This window comes from Chiloscyllium plagiosum, chromosome 15 (genome assembly GCF_004010195.1).
Source record: "Chiloscyllium plagiosum isolate BGI_BamShark_2017 chromosome 15, ASM401019v2, whole genome shotgun sequence".
In the NCBI taxonomy this organism is placed as follows: Eukaryota; Metazoa; Chordata; class Chondrichthyes; order Orectolobiformes; family Hemiscylliidae; genus Chiloscyllium; species Chiloscyllium plagiosum.
The window spans coordinates 163,060-179,865 of NC_057724.1; the positions used below are offsets into that span (position 1 = coordinate 163,060).

Below are 16,806 nucleotides of genomic sequence, written 5' to 3' on the forward strand. Positions count from 1 at the left end.
TCGAACTCAGCACCGCCTTCCTAACCTGCAATCTTCTTCCTGACCTCTCCGCCCCCACCCCACTCCGGCCTATCACCCTCACCTTGACCTCCTTCCACCGATCGCATTTCCAAAGCCCCTCCCCCAAGTCCCTTCTCCCTACCTTTTATCTTAGCCTGCTGGACACACTTTCCTCATTCCTGAAGGGCTTATGCCCGAAACGTCGATTCTCCTGTTCCTTGGATGCTGCCTGACCTGCTGTGCTTTTCCAGCAACACATTTTCAGCTCTGAAACATGAGCAGGGACATGATGGGTGCAGATTTTCAAGCTTGACATTTTCCATCTTACTGACAATATTCTGATTCCAAGCTGTGTTAACATGTCTTTTAACCAAGGGTAAAAAACGACCAGACTGACAGTGACATTTTACTTGAACAATTATAAAATTACCATCAGTTTCTGTCCCATTCACATCATGTTTGTAAGAATTGTCTGTTTTTAAATTATGTTGCTTGTTCTCCAAATTTTAGGTATGTATTTTGTAAATAGTTGTATTGGATTTTGATAAACACAAAGTTAACTGCTGCTATGTGAAGAATTGTCCACATTGGTTAGACATAAATAAAGGGAGGTGACATAATGATTAACCTTAACGTGTCGTATAAAACTGGACATTTGGAAACAAAGACTAGGAAGTTAGAACAATTCAGAATGATTACATAGAAATTGAAAGAATTTAAAATGATCGAGTCTGTCTGGAATATACAGTGCAATAATAACAGACAAGAAAAGGATGAATCTCAGAAGTGTCGAACTAATAGGATAACAATTACAGGGGATTTTGACCATCTCAACATTCAGAGGGACAAATAAAATATGAAAAGCTTAGAGGGGCAGATTTCTTAAAATGTGTCTAGAAGAGATTTTCATATTAGCACATGGAATGTCCTATAAGACAGGTGACGGTGCTGGATCTAATTCTAGGAAACAGATCTAGGAAAATGGAATACTATCAGTGAGCGACCATAATTAGGTGGAGTTTAGGTAGTTGTGGAAAAGAACAAAGTTGAACTGGGAACAACTTCTGAATTGGAGAAATGTTGATTTTGATAAAGTAAGATAGCATCTGGCCAAAGTGGATTGGGAACAGCGACTTGTTGGAAAATCTACAGGAGGTCAGTGGGAGTCCTCATAAAAGGAAATAATGAGGGGGGCAGGGCCAACATGTTCCTGTGAAGGTGAAGAGTGGGATCAACAAGTCAAGTGAACTCTGGATTTTGAGAAATGTACAGTATTGGATAAGGAAATAAAAGGAAGCTTATGGTAGACACTGATGGCTCAAAACATGAGAAGCCTGGAGAAATATAGATAATGTTCTTTGCCATTTTTATAAATGACTTAGATGAGGAAATAAAAAGGTGGGTGAGTAAGGTTGCTGATGACACAAAGATCGGTGGAGTTGTGGATAGTGTGGAGGGCTATTGTAGGTTGTGACGGGACACTGACAGGATGTAGAACTGGGCTGAGAAGTGACAGACGGAGTTCAACCTGGGTAAAATGTGAAGTCATTCACTTTGGAAGGTCGAATTTGAATGCAGACTACAGGGTTAAAGGCAGGATCCTTGGCAGTGTGGAGGAACAGAGGGATCTTGGGGTCCATGTCCATAAATCCCTCAAAGTTCCCACCCAAGTTAATAGCATTGTTAAGAAAGTGTATGCGTTGGCTTTAATTAGCAGGGAGATTGAATTTAAGAGCTGTGAGGTTATGCTGCAGCTCTATACAGCCCTGGTTAGACCACACTTGGAACACTACGTTAACTTTTGGCCGCCTCATAATAGTAAGAATGTGGAAGTTTGAGAACGGGTGCAGAGAAGATTTACCAGGATGTTGCCTGGACTGGAGGGCATGTCTTATGAAGAAAAGTTGAGAGAACTAGGGCTTTTCTCATTGGAGCAAAGGAGGATGAGAGGTGACCTGATAGAGATGTACAAGATAAGAGAGGCATAGATAGAGTGGATAGCCAGAGACTTTTTCCTGGGGTTGAAATGGCTATCACAAGGGGGCATAATTTTAAGGTGATTGGAGGAAGGTTTAGGGAAGATGTCAGAGGTAGGTTCTTTACTCAGAGAGTGGTGGGTGCGTGGAATGCACTGCCAGTAGTGGTAGTAGACTCAGATATATTACAGACATTTAAGCAACTTTTGGATAGGCACATGGAAGATAGTACAATGAAGTGTACATAGGTTAGTTTGACCTTAGGGTAGGATAAAAGATCGACACAACATTGAATGCCAAAGGGCCTGTACTGTGCTGTACTGTGCTATCTTCTGATGTAAAGGGGTTATGGAAAAAATATTAGGAAAAAAAATACGAGACATAAAACAAAACACTGTGGAGTAAAATAAACGAAAATCTAAAGTTGCTTTCTAAGTACATTAAGGGTAAGCGGGTAATGAAGGAACGAGTAGGGTCCATTAGCACAGCAGCAGTGTACCCAGATCTTGGCCCGAATGCCCAATGCATAGTCATAGCCATAGAAGTGTGTTGCAAAAAACCCAAAGAGGTTAAAATTTTAAAAAATCAATTCAGACTTCAAATCATCAAACTTTGTTCATTATAGTTTGGAATGTAGCTAATGATTGAGTAGTTATGTCTATAGGTCATTGATATAAATGGAGAATTTATCATATGGATTGTTTTAGGAATAATGCGTCAAATGCTTTTTAGCAAATATGGAAGAAGAAATCCTGAGTATTCGAGCTTGAGACTTATAAAGAGTGCTTTCTGAAATACATCAGCAAACAAATTGACAGGAAAAAGTAAATCAGACCCAGAACTAGCACTGATCGGTTCTAAGAGTAAAGGTCTTATGTAACTTCTAAATTGTTGTCCAGTTGCTAAGCTTGGTTTAATTGTTTTACTAATTCATAAATTACCTTTAATTTACTACCAAACCTATTGTCCACCAACCATTTGGCTGGTTAAGAACCCAGGACCGAAGGGTCTGTTTCCATGCTGTACATCTCTAGGACTCAATGAATTCTCAGGTATCTTGCAGACCTTAAACATTTACCTTAATTCACCCAATATTACTTCTCTTCCCTCTTTAGCTATTAGCTTACATTTGGTATGTAATTCCACAGGTACCTTCCACACATGGGCATCACAGCTAAGCAGCTCATCTAATGTCGAGTGAAAATAATACCGACAAGCCACAATCATCCAGAGAGAGGGAGGATAGGGTCATGAAAGAGTGCGAAGGGCGAGGTATGGGGCAAATAACACAAGTCAGAAAGGGGAAGGGCTGGTTGAGCATCAATGGTAGGGCCAGGCAAGTGCTAGGGTGGTGGAATGTGACCAGGATAGGGAAGAGGAGAATGAGAGGAATGATGGGTTGGCATCACCAAAACCTATCCTAATCTTCCACATACCTCTTCAGGTTTCAAAGGATTGGAAACACAATTAATTTTCAGAGGTCAATTTTACCCTTACAGATTTGGAATTTTAAAAGCCAGAGTTAAAATTGCATATCAGCCATGATGAAATGGCAGAGCAGACTTGATGAGCCACATGGCCTAAGTCTGCTCCTTTAATTTTGTGGTCTAAGTGAGATCCTTTCATCACTCAAAGTGAAAACTTCACTCAAAGTACCTTGGTTTTCCAATTCAGTTATTCCATGTACAACATTTACCTACATTCTAACAGGATTACACAGCATGGAATGTCTTCAGGCTTAAAAATAAACTTAGAAAATGATCATGCTGTAATAATTGAAGAGAATGGTGTATATTACAATGACCTACATACTAACTCAAACAAAAAAATCTCATCAACAATGAACACGTATGTAAAACTGCAGCAGGGAGAGGGAGGAAAATCATTTCAAACCCTTCTGTGGGTTGCAAAAGTGACAGTACGTATGCAATCAAGTTCAAGAAAATAAAAAGTGCAATTATTCCGAAAGGCTGATCCAGAGTGAAGGCTCAGAACATTAGCAGCAGAAACAAAATACAGTTGTGCGTTCACAACTCTTGAGACAAGCAGCCCAATAACCAGGAGCTCGTAACTACATTACCTCTGGTGAATAGTCCACTCTGCAATGAATGAAGGTTCCAGCCACATTTCTCAAGGCAGCTCAGTCCAGTGGTAAATGATGACAAAGTTGTCGATTGGCACTACTGCACCAGGTTCTTAAGAATCTCCACAGGATTTCCACAGAAATTGACTAGTGTTCAATAAAAACGACTATGCTTTCTCCTTATCAGCTCAATCTGTTAAAGTTTCACACTGAATTACAAGTAAGTACGTAACTGCACAGTTCGGAAATCAGACTCATTAAAATATCTCTTCTCACTTCACCAACCCCTTTTTTCCCCTCAAAGCAGGAGCAGGGCAGGGGGATCACTAGAACACCTACAGGTGGTGTTCTGCTTGCTGTCAACACAAAAGAATGGGATTTCCTTCCATATGATGGTAATATATTCTGTACATTGTATTCCAAGAATTTTCTGTATCTGAAACAAACCAAACAATTTGTATTTATAAAGTAGTTTTGATGCAAGAAAAATCTCAAAGCTCTTCATGCGAGCATTTAAAACAAAGTATGACACTACACCACACAAGGAACATGTCTAGTTGTGATGGTCAAAACCTTGCTCAACAAGGAAGATTTTAATGTGTGCCTTAAAGAAGGCAGGCAAGGGATAGAGGTGGAGAGGTTAAGGCAGCAAATTCCTAAGTTTGGGGCCAAGACAGCAGAAGGTGCAATCAGCAACGGTGAAGCAATTTTAATCAAACACACGAAAGTGCAGAATCAGCAAAGCACAGATATCTCACAGGGTAATTAGGTTGGAGGAAATTACAGAGACAGGGATGGGTCAGGCCATGGAGAGGTTTGAAAACAAAGATTAAAGTTTTTAAATTAATTTGTTGCTTAACTGAGAGCCAATAAAGGTCAATGAGCACAGAGTTACGGAATGGGACTTGTTGCAAGCTTCGACATGGGCAGTTTTGAATGACCTTTAGTTACAAAAGGTAGGATAAGGGTGGAACCCTGAAATTATTTGAAATAAACAATTAAAAGTGTGAAGAAAATTGAAGAAATGATCAACGCGAAATCCAGAATTAACTTTATCAGAAGGCAATTCAATGTTTGATACAATTTCACTGGGCAGATTTACTATTTACACATTAAATAGCATTAATGTTCACCCAATGAAATATTGTCACCATACTCTGAGCTACTGTTTTTAAAACTGGTCTCCAAACTCATATCAACTTCAATAAAATCTCCATTTTATGATATTATAGAATAAAATTAAATTCAAGAGGTCAATTTCATTATGCTAGATACAAAACAATTTCAAATATTTGTTAAACTTCAACAATAATTTTGGCAGCAAATGTTGTTTAAAAAAAACCCTTGCCTTAAAAGCTGTTCAGTAAAAGTCAATACTTTAAAGTTGCAAATAAAAGTTTGTCAAATACTTGCTTTGTACATTAAGGTTTTTGTCAGCACAACCTGGAGGAAGTAAAAGAAACGATAAAATATGATCAAAGTGCAGGAAATAGGAGCGGGAATTAGAAACTAGAACACAGATGTAGCACATATCAATATGCAGGTTCTCAGAAGTAACCATATCTCTACAACTTGGACAAAAAAATAAACCTGGCTTTCAGAAAAACACCTTAAATGGTTCTGAGGCGGAAAAACTGTCAAAATAAAATATTGAAGAAAATGACATCAATAAAAATTACAAACATGGACAATCTGTGTGGGATTTTGTTCAGGAGGACAAATATTTTAAAATCATACCCACAGCACCCGTGGTAAGAAATTCCCTAAATTGGGGATTATTGTGAGAAATACACAACGTCTCAGACACTTTACTGCAAAATTTTAAACTAGGTTCTTTTGGTTGACTCTACGCCATATTAGAACAACAGCTAGTAACTTGTGTTCATTTTCTTCCAAAAGTGATTATCCTAACGCTCGAGGCGTGCGGAGATTGGGAAACATGATGTGGAGGTGCCGGTGTTGGACTGGGGTAGACCAAGTTAAAAAATCACAACTTCAGGTTATAGTCCAACAGGTTTGTTTGGAAGTACTAGCTTTCAGAGCGCTGCTCCTCCATAAAGCACTATCAAAATGCACAATCGTTTTTTCTGCAGTATTCTAGTCTGCTGTATTTAGATTTAAAAATGGAAGGGGCAGCTGAAAAAAAAATGCTGGCCAGGCAAGAATTGGGAAACGTGCAATTAAAGCATGAAGCTGAGTCACAAAGCAGGGTGATTTCACTGGCAACTGCTGTGGAAATGTATAATATCAAAGAAAGCTGGTTGAAGTAGTTGGAACAAATTTACAGTGCTCAGAGCAAGATTCACAATTTCAGCAAATTCTAGCAAATACTCATCTGTGAATGGTCCAGAATGTTATTAGACAGAAAACCGAAAAACTCTTCCCAAAAGATTGCTGTCAGTTTAGTGCAACAGATGTTTCGGGACAAGCAACCCCATTACAACAAAATTGGCTGGTATAAAAGCCAATCCCTAATGTGGAACAGTTTGAACATAATGTTAAACAATTACTGAAAGAGAACTGCAAATGAAACACTGACGCTAACCCTATTGGCAATTTGAGAGATGGAAATTCCCTGTTTGTTCTTTCTGGCTGTGCCCTACTGATATCCAGAAAATACTTTCAACTTGCACAACCCCGACAGAGGTCAATGCACTCGGAGTGTGTACTAGGAAGAATTGGTAGTGTTTTCACTTTTCTAATTATTTACCAATAAGTTGAAGATTTCACATTTCTAACCAGTGCAGTCTCATTCGCAGTTTATAGGATTCCTTGCCCAAAAACCATTCACATCTGTTCTACATTAAAATGGTTTGAAATAATGTCCTCAAGGCAAAGTTCTTGGAATCTGCCCTCAACCAATTAACACAAAGTTAAACTGATACTTCGGTTAACTTCAATTCAGGAGTTTTCTCCCAGGTCACAATTCCTCCATCTGCAGAAGTCTTGCTGGAATAGCTTTCCAACTTCAGTTGCTCTTGTGGAAGTGTATACTGAGTGCTGAAAGACATTGGGCAGCCACAGCACTGCTCATGCCTCACTGAAGGCTGGAGTGATCAGAAGGAAACAACATTGGAAGCAGAAAAGATCAGGGTTTTGTAGTACTTTCTGTGGGACCCACACACATTTAGCCTTGTTAACGAGTTGCAGCTTAACACCACTGAACATGTTAAAATTAACTTCATGAAAACAAAATATACCCATTATAGACCTTGGTGTTTATGCCTCCCCAAAAGTCTGGCTCTGATCTAAATCAACTATCATTTCAGGAAAACCTCTGGTGACACTATGCCCCAATGCCTATTCTTATAGGAGCAAATGTACATTGCATCACACAATGTAGATATAGTTGGCAATCATAGACAATTCACAGCAGCAACAAAGGAATGATAAGTTAAAGACTGCAGTGCCATACGGCTGACTGCTAATTAAATGTCAACATACATATCAATACTGAACACATCTGCTTGGTTACCACAGAAACAGAAGTTCTCAGATTTCAGAAGCTTGACCACACTTTAATCCACAATTTGCTGAAACAGATGAGAAGGCCTCCGTTATGTGACATCCTCAAAAGTCTGGTACATTTCTCCCCACTGTGCAGAGGCTAGGAGTCAGCCATGGACAATCAGAGGGGTGATGCCTCCAGCAGGAACAAAGCCACAGGGATGGCTCCATTGGGCAATGAATCAGCCTTGAGGAAGGCCCAAGCCCAAATCCCTGGAATGGGATGTATGGAGTTCACAACAGTTTACCTGACAAGCCTTGTTATGTAGATGCAGAAAAGTGTGGCTTTTATTTTGCCTATTAATTGGTTAAATTCAAACATACTTTGCAACTTTCTCTCAGCTCACAGCACTCTCTCCTTTGAGGCACAAGGTCTTGAGTTCAAGTCAAAATCCAGGCCTTGCGCACAAAGCACTGATAACTCTAGTGCAGTACTGAGGAAATCCTGCAATGTCAGAATAGCTGTCTTTGGATGAAAAGTTAAATTGAGCCCCCTCCTGCCAGCTTGAGTGGATGTAAAGATATTACGGTTCTATTTCAAAGAAGAGCAGGTGGGTTTGTCTTGTTGTCCTGGCCACTAAATCCCACAATCAACATCACCAAATAGACTGCCTGGTCATTATCATGCTCCTGTTCATGGGAGCTTACTGTGTGCAAATTGGCTGCCTGATTTTTTCCAATAACTTCGCTGGCATTTTGAAATGGATGGTGCCCTTGAAAAGTGCTAATGAAATGCAAGTTTATTTCTCAGTTACACATTTCTACTAAATTCTATGCAACTGAAAAATGCCAGCATGGTGACCAGAAAATATGCCCAGTGTCTGTGGCCATTAACCAAAGCCTCTGAGCATTTTTTGATTGAATATTCTTATCGTAGACAAAATAAGCAAAGAAAATAGGCACAAATGATTTACTCCATAATGACCAGGCACCTTCAGCATAGGCAAATATCAGACATCCTTGAACAGTCAACTGATTGTCCTAAGTGGGAAAGAGAAAGAAAATGTTTTCTAGACTCGAACTGATTCCAGAATTGCAAACATAGCAATGGGGAGATTGGATAAGGTCGAACAGGAGAGGCAGAGATGTAGTAATAATGTCACTGGCTAGCAACCCAAAACCTCAGGCTAATGCTCTGGGAACACAGATTCAAATCCCATCACGGTAGATGATGAAATGTGAATTCAGCAGAAATTTGTAATTTGAAATTTGAACTCAATAAAGGCAAGAGGGGAGGAAATCGTTTGAAGGAGTCAGTGGGTTCTGAGAAGGTTCTGATCATCTAGCTCCAGTCTGTGTTGAGGAGGGAGATCAATCTGGACAAGCTCATTACAGTGACTTCACTAACATTTGTGGAAAAAGGAGCAGCATTGGGAAGATGATACATTAAATATTGGAAGTGGGTGGATGGAGAAGACTAATGAGAGTAAGCACCGAAATTTCAAAGGCCTTCGACATTCAAAGATTCAGTCTATCAGGAGTATCCAGAAGACCTTAAGAAACTGACTGTGATATTTTCCGCATAGGCCAACTGAATGGCCACGAGAAAGAAAATGTCTAAAAAAAGGGTAATGTTGGAAAAGCACAAGGTCAGGCAGCATCCCAGGAGCAGGAGAGTTGATTAGCCCTTCATCAGGAATATTGTACACTTTCTCTATGAGAAAGGAGATGCTGTACCTGGAGGTTATGTTGAATTGGCTCATTAGCAATATAAGAAACCAAACAGATGAGTGGGAATGAAAGACAGGCCCAAAGGAATGAGTGACTTTCATGACAATAGTCTGAAAAAGATCATGCCACTGGACAGGAGTCCACATCACAAGCAATGAAGACGGTTAACAGAAATGAATGACAAGCAAACTGCTATTATACTCAAAATAAAGTTCTATGGCCCAGAATATTGGTGTGGGAACATACAAGTGGCTAACACGTTATTGAGATTTAGTGAAAAGGTATTGGAAATTGGAAGGAATAAAAGCTCTTAGAGGAGGCAGTCACATCGGAGAACTAATTTTGGGGGTGGTGATGATGGAGTTACTGCTTTGTGATTGAATCATGTGCAAGTTATAGAACTGGTCAGATAGTTTGATAAATGTTGGGTAGGTATGGACATTGGTCTGGGTTTTAAAAAAGGCTAAATAAAAAACACAACAAGCATAATGGGGGGCAGGAGAAAATCTTGCTTAAGGAAAAAGGACATTCCAGAAGCTCTGGGGAAGAAACTGAAGTCACCACAAGGGATGCAACAAAGAAGTATTCACAAAAACAAGGTAGTAACAATCCAGGAAATTCTGAAATCTGTAGTAAAGAACTGTGCAAGTCAGCTCCCAAGAAAACATTCAAAACAAGAACGAACCCGAAGTAGACTGTACAAAAATTAGGGAATAGGCATGGTGAAAATTTGATTTCATTAAATTTGAAAATTTAATGAAATCCTTGAGTTCTGCATGTACAATCTACTACAATAACAGCTACCAATATTCTCCTCTCCCTGCTTAAATGTCTCACCCACAACAAAGAGCAAACTTGAATTTTTCACAAATTCAAAATGCTTCAAAGCAAATTAGAAGCTTCTGATGTGCACCCATTGTATTCTTCCATATGCTCACATAGAGAGGTTGCCCAAGAATCCTATAAACTGCGTATTTTCTTTTATCTATAAACTGTCTATTCAAGACATCATCAGAAGTCACAAGTCTGTTTTTGCATGTACACCATTTCTCCACACTTTTCCCTCTTCACCACTGACGTAGACAGACTGATTATTCAACATTCCAGCTTGGAAAAGTTGAAATTCTTTGAGATAAATTCTGTGAAGAACAAAATCAATGTTTCAATCCCTGTTGCAAGTTACCGTTGCCACTAACACAATTCCATCCAGCTCTCTCCCTGGACACAGACTCAGACTGAAACAGATTGCTTGCAATTGCAGCAGCCAGATCAATTCCAAGCTCAGGTCACTTATCCTAATCTCTCCTCCTGTGGTTCTAGGAAACATCTTAGGAATGTTTTGACATTTTAAGGGAGACATACAAGTTGTTACCCTCCAGTGTACATTAGGGCATTTCATCCATTTCTTGCAACATGGCTTTTAGGAGCAGACTGTAACTGAGCCTGATAACTACCACTTCAGCCTGTGACATCATGTTTGGAAGACGGGTGGAAGTAGCCACATGTTTAAAACAAAGCATCTTTCGCATTAAGTCTTGAATGTCATAGAATGGTTGCAGGACAGAAGGAAACATACTTATAAGGAACCTGTGTCTGCTACCTTCAAAAACAATTTAGTTAGTCCACTACCAAACAGAGATTCACGTGTGGAGTTACAGGAAGAATCTGAATATCTCCATATCCTTTGTGCAGTAGTGGAGTGAGAGTATTGGTGTTATTTCCAGCCCAATCAGCCAGCCTGAGATCTTTGGTTGAAATACTGATTTAATGTCCAATGCAAGATGCCATTTTGGAAAAGCTGTTGAAACCATCACGAGGAATGACGGTCGTGAGGCTCATGGAATATAGAACATCACAGCGCAGTACAGGCCCTTCGGCCCTCGATGTTGCGCCACCCTATCATACTTATCTGAAGCCCATCCCACCTACACTATTCCATGTACGTCCATTTGACTGTCCAATGACGAGTTAAATGCACTTAAACTTGGCGAATCTACTACCGATGCAGGCAAAGCATTTCATACCCTTACTACTCTGACTAAAGAAACTGCCTCTGACATCTGTCTTATACCTATCTCCCTTCACTTTAAAGTTGTGTCCCCTTGTGTTTGCATCCCCATACTTGGAAAAAGGCTCTCCCTGTCTATCCTATTTAACCCTCCTGATTATCTTGTATGTCTCTATTAAGTCACCTCTCAACCTCCTTATCTCTAACGAAAACAGCCTCAAGGCCCTCAGCCTTTCCTCGTGAGACATTCCTTTCATACCAGGCAACATCCTAGTAAATCTCCTCTGCACCCTTTCCAAAGCTTCCACATCCTTCTTATAATGCGGTGACAAGAACTGTACACAATACTCCAAATGTGGCCGTACCAGAGCTTTGTACAGCTGCAACATAACCTCCTGGTTCCGGAACTCAATCCCCCTATTAATAAAGGCCAAAACACTGTATGCCTTCTTAACAACCCTGTCAGGGATCTGTGTACATGGACACCGAGATCTCTCTGCTCATCTGCACTCCCAAGAATCTTAACATTAGCCCAGTACTTTGCATTCCGATTACTTTGTCCAAAGTATATCACCTCACACTTGTCCACATTAAACTCCATTTGCCATTTCTCAGCCCAGCTCTGCATCCTGTCTCTCTGCAACCTAGTACATCCTTCGTCACTATCCACAACTCCACCGACCTTAGTGTCATCCGCAAATTTACTAACCCACCCTTCTAAGCCCTCATCCAGGTCGTTTATAAAAATGACGAACAGTGGACCCAACACCAACCCTTGCAGTACGCCGCTAGTAACTGGACACCAAGATGAACATGTTCCATCAACTACAACCCTCTGTTTTCTTTCAGCAAGCCAATTACTGATACAAACTGCTATGTCTCCCACAGTCCCATTCCTCCGCATTTTGTATATTAGCCTACTGTAGGGAACCTTATCGAACGCCTTGCTCAAATCCATATACACCACATCAACCAGTTTACTCTCATCTACCTGTTTGGTCACTTTGTCAAAAAACTCAATAAGATTCGTTAAGCACGACCTACCCTTCACAAAACCTTGCCGACTGTCCCTGATCAGATTATTCTTTTCTAGATGGTTACAAATCCTCTCTCTTATAACCTTTTCCAACACTTTACCAACAACTGAAGTGAGACTCACTGGTCTGTAATTACCAGGGTTGTCTCTACTACCCTTTTTGAACAAGGGAACCACATTTGCTATCCTCCAGTCCTCAGGCACTATTCCAGTAGACAATGATGATTTGAAGATCAATGCCAAAGGCTCGGCAATCTCTTCACTTGCTTCCCAGAGGATCCTAGGATAGATCCCATCTGGCCCAGAGGACTTGTCTATTTTCTCACACTGCAGTATTTCTAATACCTCTTCCTTGTGAACCTCAATCTCTTCTAGTCTAGATGCAAGTATCTCTCTATCTTCCTGGCCAACATTTTCATTTTCTATAGTGAACACTGTCGAAAAATATTTATTTAGTGCTTCCCCTATCTCCTCTGACTCCACACACAACTTCCCACTATTATCCTTGATTGGCTCTAATTTAACTCTCATCATTCTTTTATTCCTGATATACCTATGGAAAGCCTTAGGGTTAACCCTGATCCTATCCGCCAACAACTTCTCATCTCCCCTATTGACTCTTCTGAGCTCTCTTTTTAGGTCTTTCCTGACTTCCTTGTAACCCTCAAGCGCCCTGAGTTTTCACATTTTGTCCTAACATAAGCCTTCTTCTTCTTGACCAGGGATTCCACTTCCTTAGTAAACCACGGCTCACGTGCTCTATATCTTCCTCCCTGCCTGACAGGTACATGCTTATCTAGGACACACAGGAGCTTTTCCTTGAATAAGCTCCACATTTTTAATGTGCTTATCCCCTGCAGTTTCCTTCCCCATTCTACGCTTCCTAAATCTTTCCTAATTGCATCGTAATTTCCCTTCCCGCAGCTGTAATTCTTGCTCGCTGGAGTACACCTATCCCTTTCCATCACCAAACTAAACCTGACAGAATTATGATCGCTGTCTCCAAAGTGCTCACCTACTTCCAAATCTAACACCTGGCCAGGCTCGTTACCCAGTACTAAATCTAACGTGGCTTCGCCCCTTGTAGGCCTGTCTACATACTGTGTCAGGAAGCCCTCCTACACACACTAGACAAAAACTGACCCATCTATAGTACTCGTACTGTAGTGATCCCAGTCAATATTTGGATAGTTGAAGTCCCCCATGACAATTACCCTGCCTCTCTCACTCCTATCGAGAATCATCTTTGCTATCCTTTCCTCTACATCTCTGGGATTATTCAGAGACCTATAGAATGGTGACTTCTCCTTTCCTGTTTCTAACCTCAGCCCATACTACCTCAGTTAATGAGTCCCCAAACATCCTTTCTACAACTGTAATATAGTCCGTTGATGTACACACACTTCAAACCAGGTTCTCGCTTGCCAGAGTCAGATACTTGATTTGGGAACTCCCTACTCTCATCCTCTTCTGTACCGGTCCTACAATTTTGGTTCCCATCCCCCTGCTGTATTAGTTTAAATCCACCTTAATAGCTTTAGCAAATTTCCCACCCAGGATATTGGTACCCCTCTGGTTTAGATGAAGACCATCCTGCTTGTAGAGGTCCCACCTACCCCAGAAAGAGCTCCAATTATCCAAAAACCCGAAACCCTCCCTCCTGCACCATCCCTGTAGCCACGTGTTCAAATCCTCTCACAAAGAGGATGGAGGCCAGTTAAAATGCCTATCAGTGCTTATTAACAAGGACTAGCTGACTGGAAGGAAATATGGTGTCAATGTTCATATCAAGCACCACTTAAGGGAGACTCACCACCAATATCCCTCATTTTTTCCTTTGTGTGGGACTACTAAACCTTTTTGTATGGGTACACATGCAAAATAACTTGCAGGTGATTGGCAGCTGCGCAGCTCAGATGGAGTACTGCTCGTTACTTAAATTTTGTGCTCATTACTGCTGGAGGCATAAAGGGGATTTTTGGTCTCTCAGGAAATCAAGACCTTGGGAAGTGGTCAGGAAAGTGCAATTGAAGCCCACAATCAGACATCATCATATTGAAACAAGGAGGCGGCTCAACAGGCTGAATGGTCTACTCCTGCTCCTTTTTCTTATGCTTGACAAACTGCTCATCAATATAAGTATTAAGTTTGAGAACATTAACTTAAGGCAACAATGGAGACATGAGGCAAAATTTTTTAATGCAGCAAGCAGGTTTTGGAATCCACTGCCTGAGGATGTGGTTGAGGCAGGTTCAGTCATGGCTTTTGAAAGACAATTGAAATAAACACCTGAAGAGAACAAAAAATTGTCGAGCTACAAACTAAAGGCACTGGAGCAGGGAGATAAATTGTTCTTAGAGACAGTTAGTATGCATTCCTTCTACCTTGTAAGCTTTCTTTGATTATGGGACAGATTTTCAAATCTTCAGCAATGATCTATCAACATTTAATCCTTCAGATCACTCCCCCAAATATAGAGAGAGTGTTGCGCGAGTTTTCTCTACAGGAGTTATTGATCATGGAAGTCTTGCTCAGAGGCTCATGATTGTAGGAGGAATGGAAGGCTGACATAAGGCCAGGCAGAGTAGCACTAGCCTTCTTTTATTCTTTTTGAGATGTCAGCATGTATAGTAAGGCCCTTCTCATTGTCCTTGGCAAAGTGGCAGTGGTAAGTTGCCACCTTCAATAAGTGAACTCCATTTTGTTGGAGTAGACCTATTGTGGCTGTTTGAGGGTCAGGAGGTTGAAATGAACCCACGAGATATTGCTTGCCCTCTGGACCTTTTCCAAGTCAATCTAGGTGCCCCGTCTATCGAGAACCCAAGCCCCTTCTCCTTCAGTCTCTGAATCATTCTGTAATATCTTGATGCACGCGCAATCTTGTGTGCGAGCGGGTGGGAAAGGTCCACAGACACTGAACATGATCAGAAAAAGGAACAAGAGTAGGCTATTTGGTCCCTCGAGTCTGCTCCACCATTCAATGTGACCATGGCGGATCCAAAACTTGTCGCCTCCAATTCCTGAACTTTCTCCATAACCCTCAATTCCCTATACTGATCCCCGACTTGATAGACAAAGCTGTTGTTTAGTGCCTCCAAGCAAATTGAAATCATGCTAATCAGTAATTAGAATCATAGAGATGTACAACACAGAAACAGACACTTCGGTCCAACTCATCCATGCTGACCAGATATCCTAACTTAATCTGGTCCCATTTGTCAGCACTTGGCCTATATCCCTCCAATTCATATACCCATCCAGATGCCTTTTAAATGCTGTAATCGTACCACCCTCCATCACTTCCTCTGGCACCTCATTCCATACACGTACCACCCTCTGAGTGAAGTCACCCCTTAGATCCCTTTTAAATCTTTCCCCTCTCACCCTAAATCTATGCCCTCTAGTTCTGGACTCCCCTTTACTACTATTTACCCTACCCATGCCCCTCATGATTTTATAAACCTCTATAATGTCACCCCTCAGTCTCTGACACCCCAGGGAAAACAGCCCCAGCCTATTCAGCCTCTCTAGATAGCTCAGACCTTCCAAACCTGGCAACATCCTTGCAAATCTTCTCTGCACCCTTTCAAGTTTCACAACATCCTTTCCATAGCAGGGAGACCATAATTGCACATGATATTCCAAAAGCGGCCTAAATAATGTCTTATACAGCACAACATGACCTCCCAATTCCTATACTCAATGTTCTGACCAATAAAGGAGAACATATCAAAAGCCTTGTTCACTGTCCTATCTAGCTGCCACTTCACTTTCAAGGAACAATTAACCTGCACACCAAAGTCTCTTTGTTCAGCAACACTCTCCAGGATCTTACTGTTAAGTGTAAAAGTCCTGCCCTGATTTGCCTTTTCAAAATGCAGCACCACACTTATCTAAAGCAAACTCCATCTGCCACTCCTCAGCCCATGAGCCCATCCAACCAAGATCTCATTGTACTATTATGCAACCGTCTTTGCTGTCCACTACATCTCCAATTTTGGTGTCATCTGCAAACCAACTAACTGTACCTCCTACGTTCACACCTAAATCATTTATATAAATGAGAAAAAGCAGTGGACCCAGCACTGAATCTTGTGGCACACCAGTGGTCACAAACACCCCTTCACCACCACCCTTTGTCTTCTACCTTCAATCCACTTCTGTATCCAAATGTCCAGTTCTCTATGTATTCCATGTGATCTAACCTTGCTAACCAGTCTCTCATGGGGAACCTTGTCAAATGCCTTACTGAAGTCCATATAAATCATCGAGGTAAAAACAATGACTGCAGATGCTGGAAACCAGATTCTGGATCAGTGGTGCTGGAAGAGCACAGCAATTCAGGCAGCATCCGACTAGCAGCAAAATCGACGTTTCGGGCAAAAGCCCTTCATCAGGAATAAAGGCAGAAAGCCTGAAGCGTGGAGAGATAAGCTAGAGGAGGGTGGGGGTGGGGAGAGAGTGGCATAGAGTACAATAGGTCTGTGGGGAAGGAGATGAAGGTGATAGGTCAGGGAGGAGAGGG

At 41.1% G+C, this 16,806-nt stretch overlaps 1 protein-coding gene across 3 annotated transcripts in view; it reads right to left on the bottom strand.

The window, feature by feature from the left end:
* The window catches only part of b3gnt2a (UDP-GlcNAc:betaGal beta-1,3-N-acetylglucosaminyltransferase 2a), a 53,809-nt gene that overhangs the window by 18,759 nt on the left and 18,244 nt on the right, over window positions 1–16,806 (bottom strand). For 2 of the 3 annotated variants that reach the window (XM_043704236.1, XM_043704235.1), the window contains exon 2: window positions 4,057–4,495. The exons of the other annotated variant lie outside the window; for it this stretch is intronic. The gene's annotated coding sequence lies outside the window, so the exon portion shown is untranslated. The remainder of the gene's footprint in view (window positions 1–4,056; window positions 4,496–16,806) is intronic. 3 annotated transcript variants of the gene reach the window in all.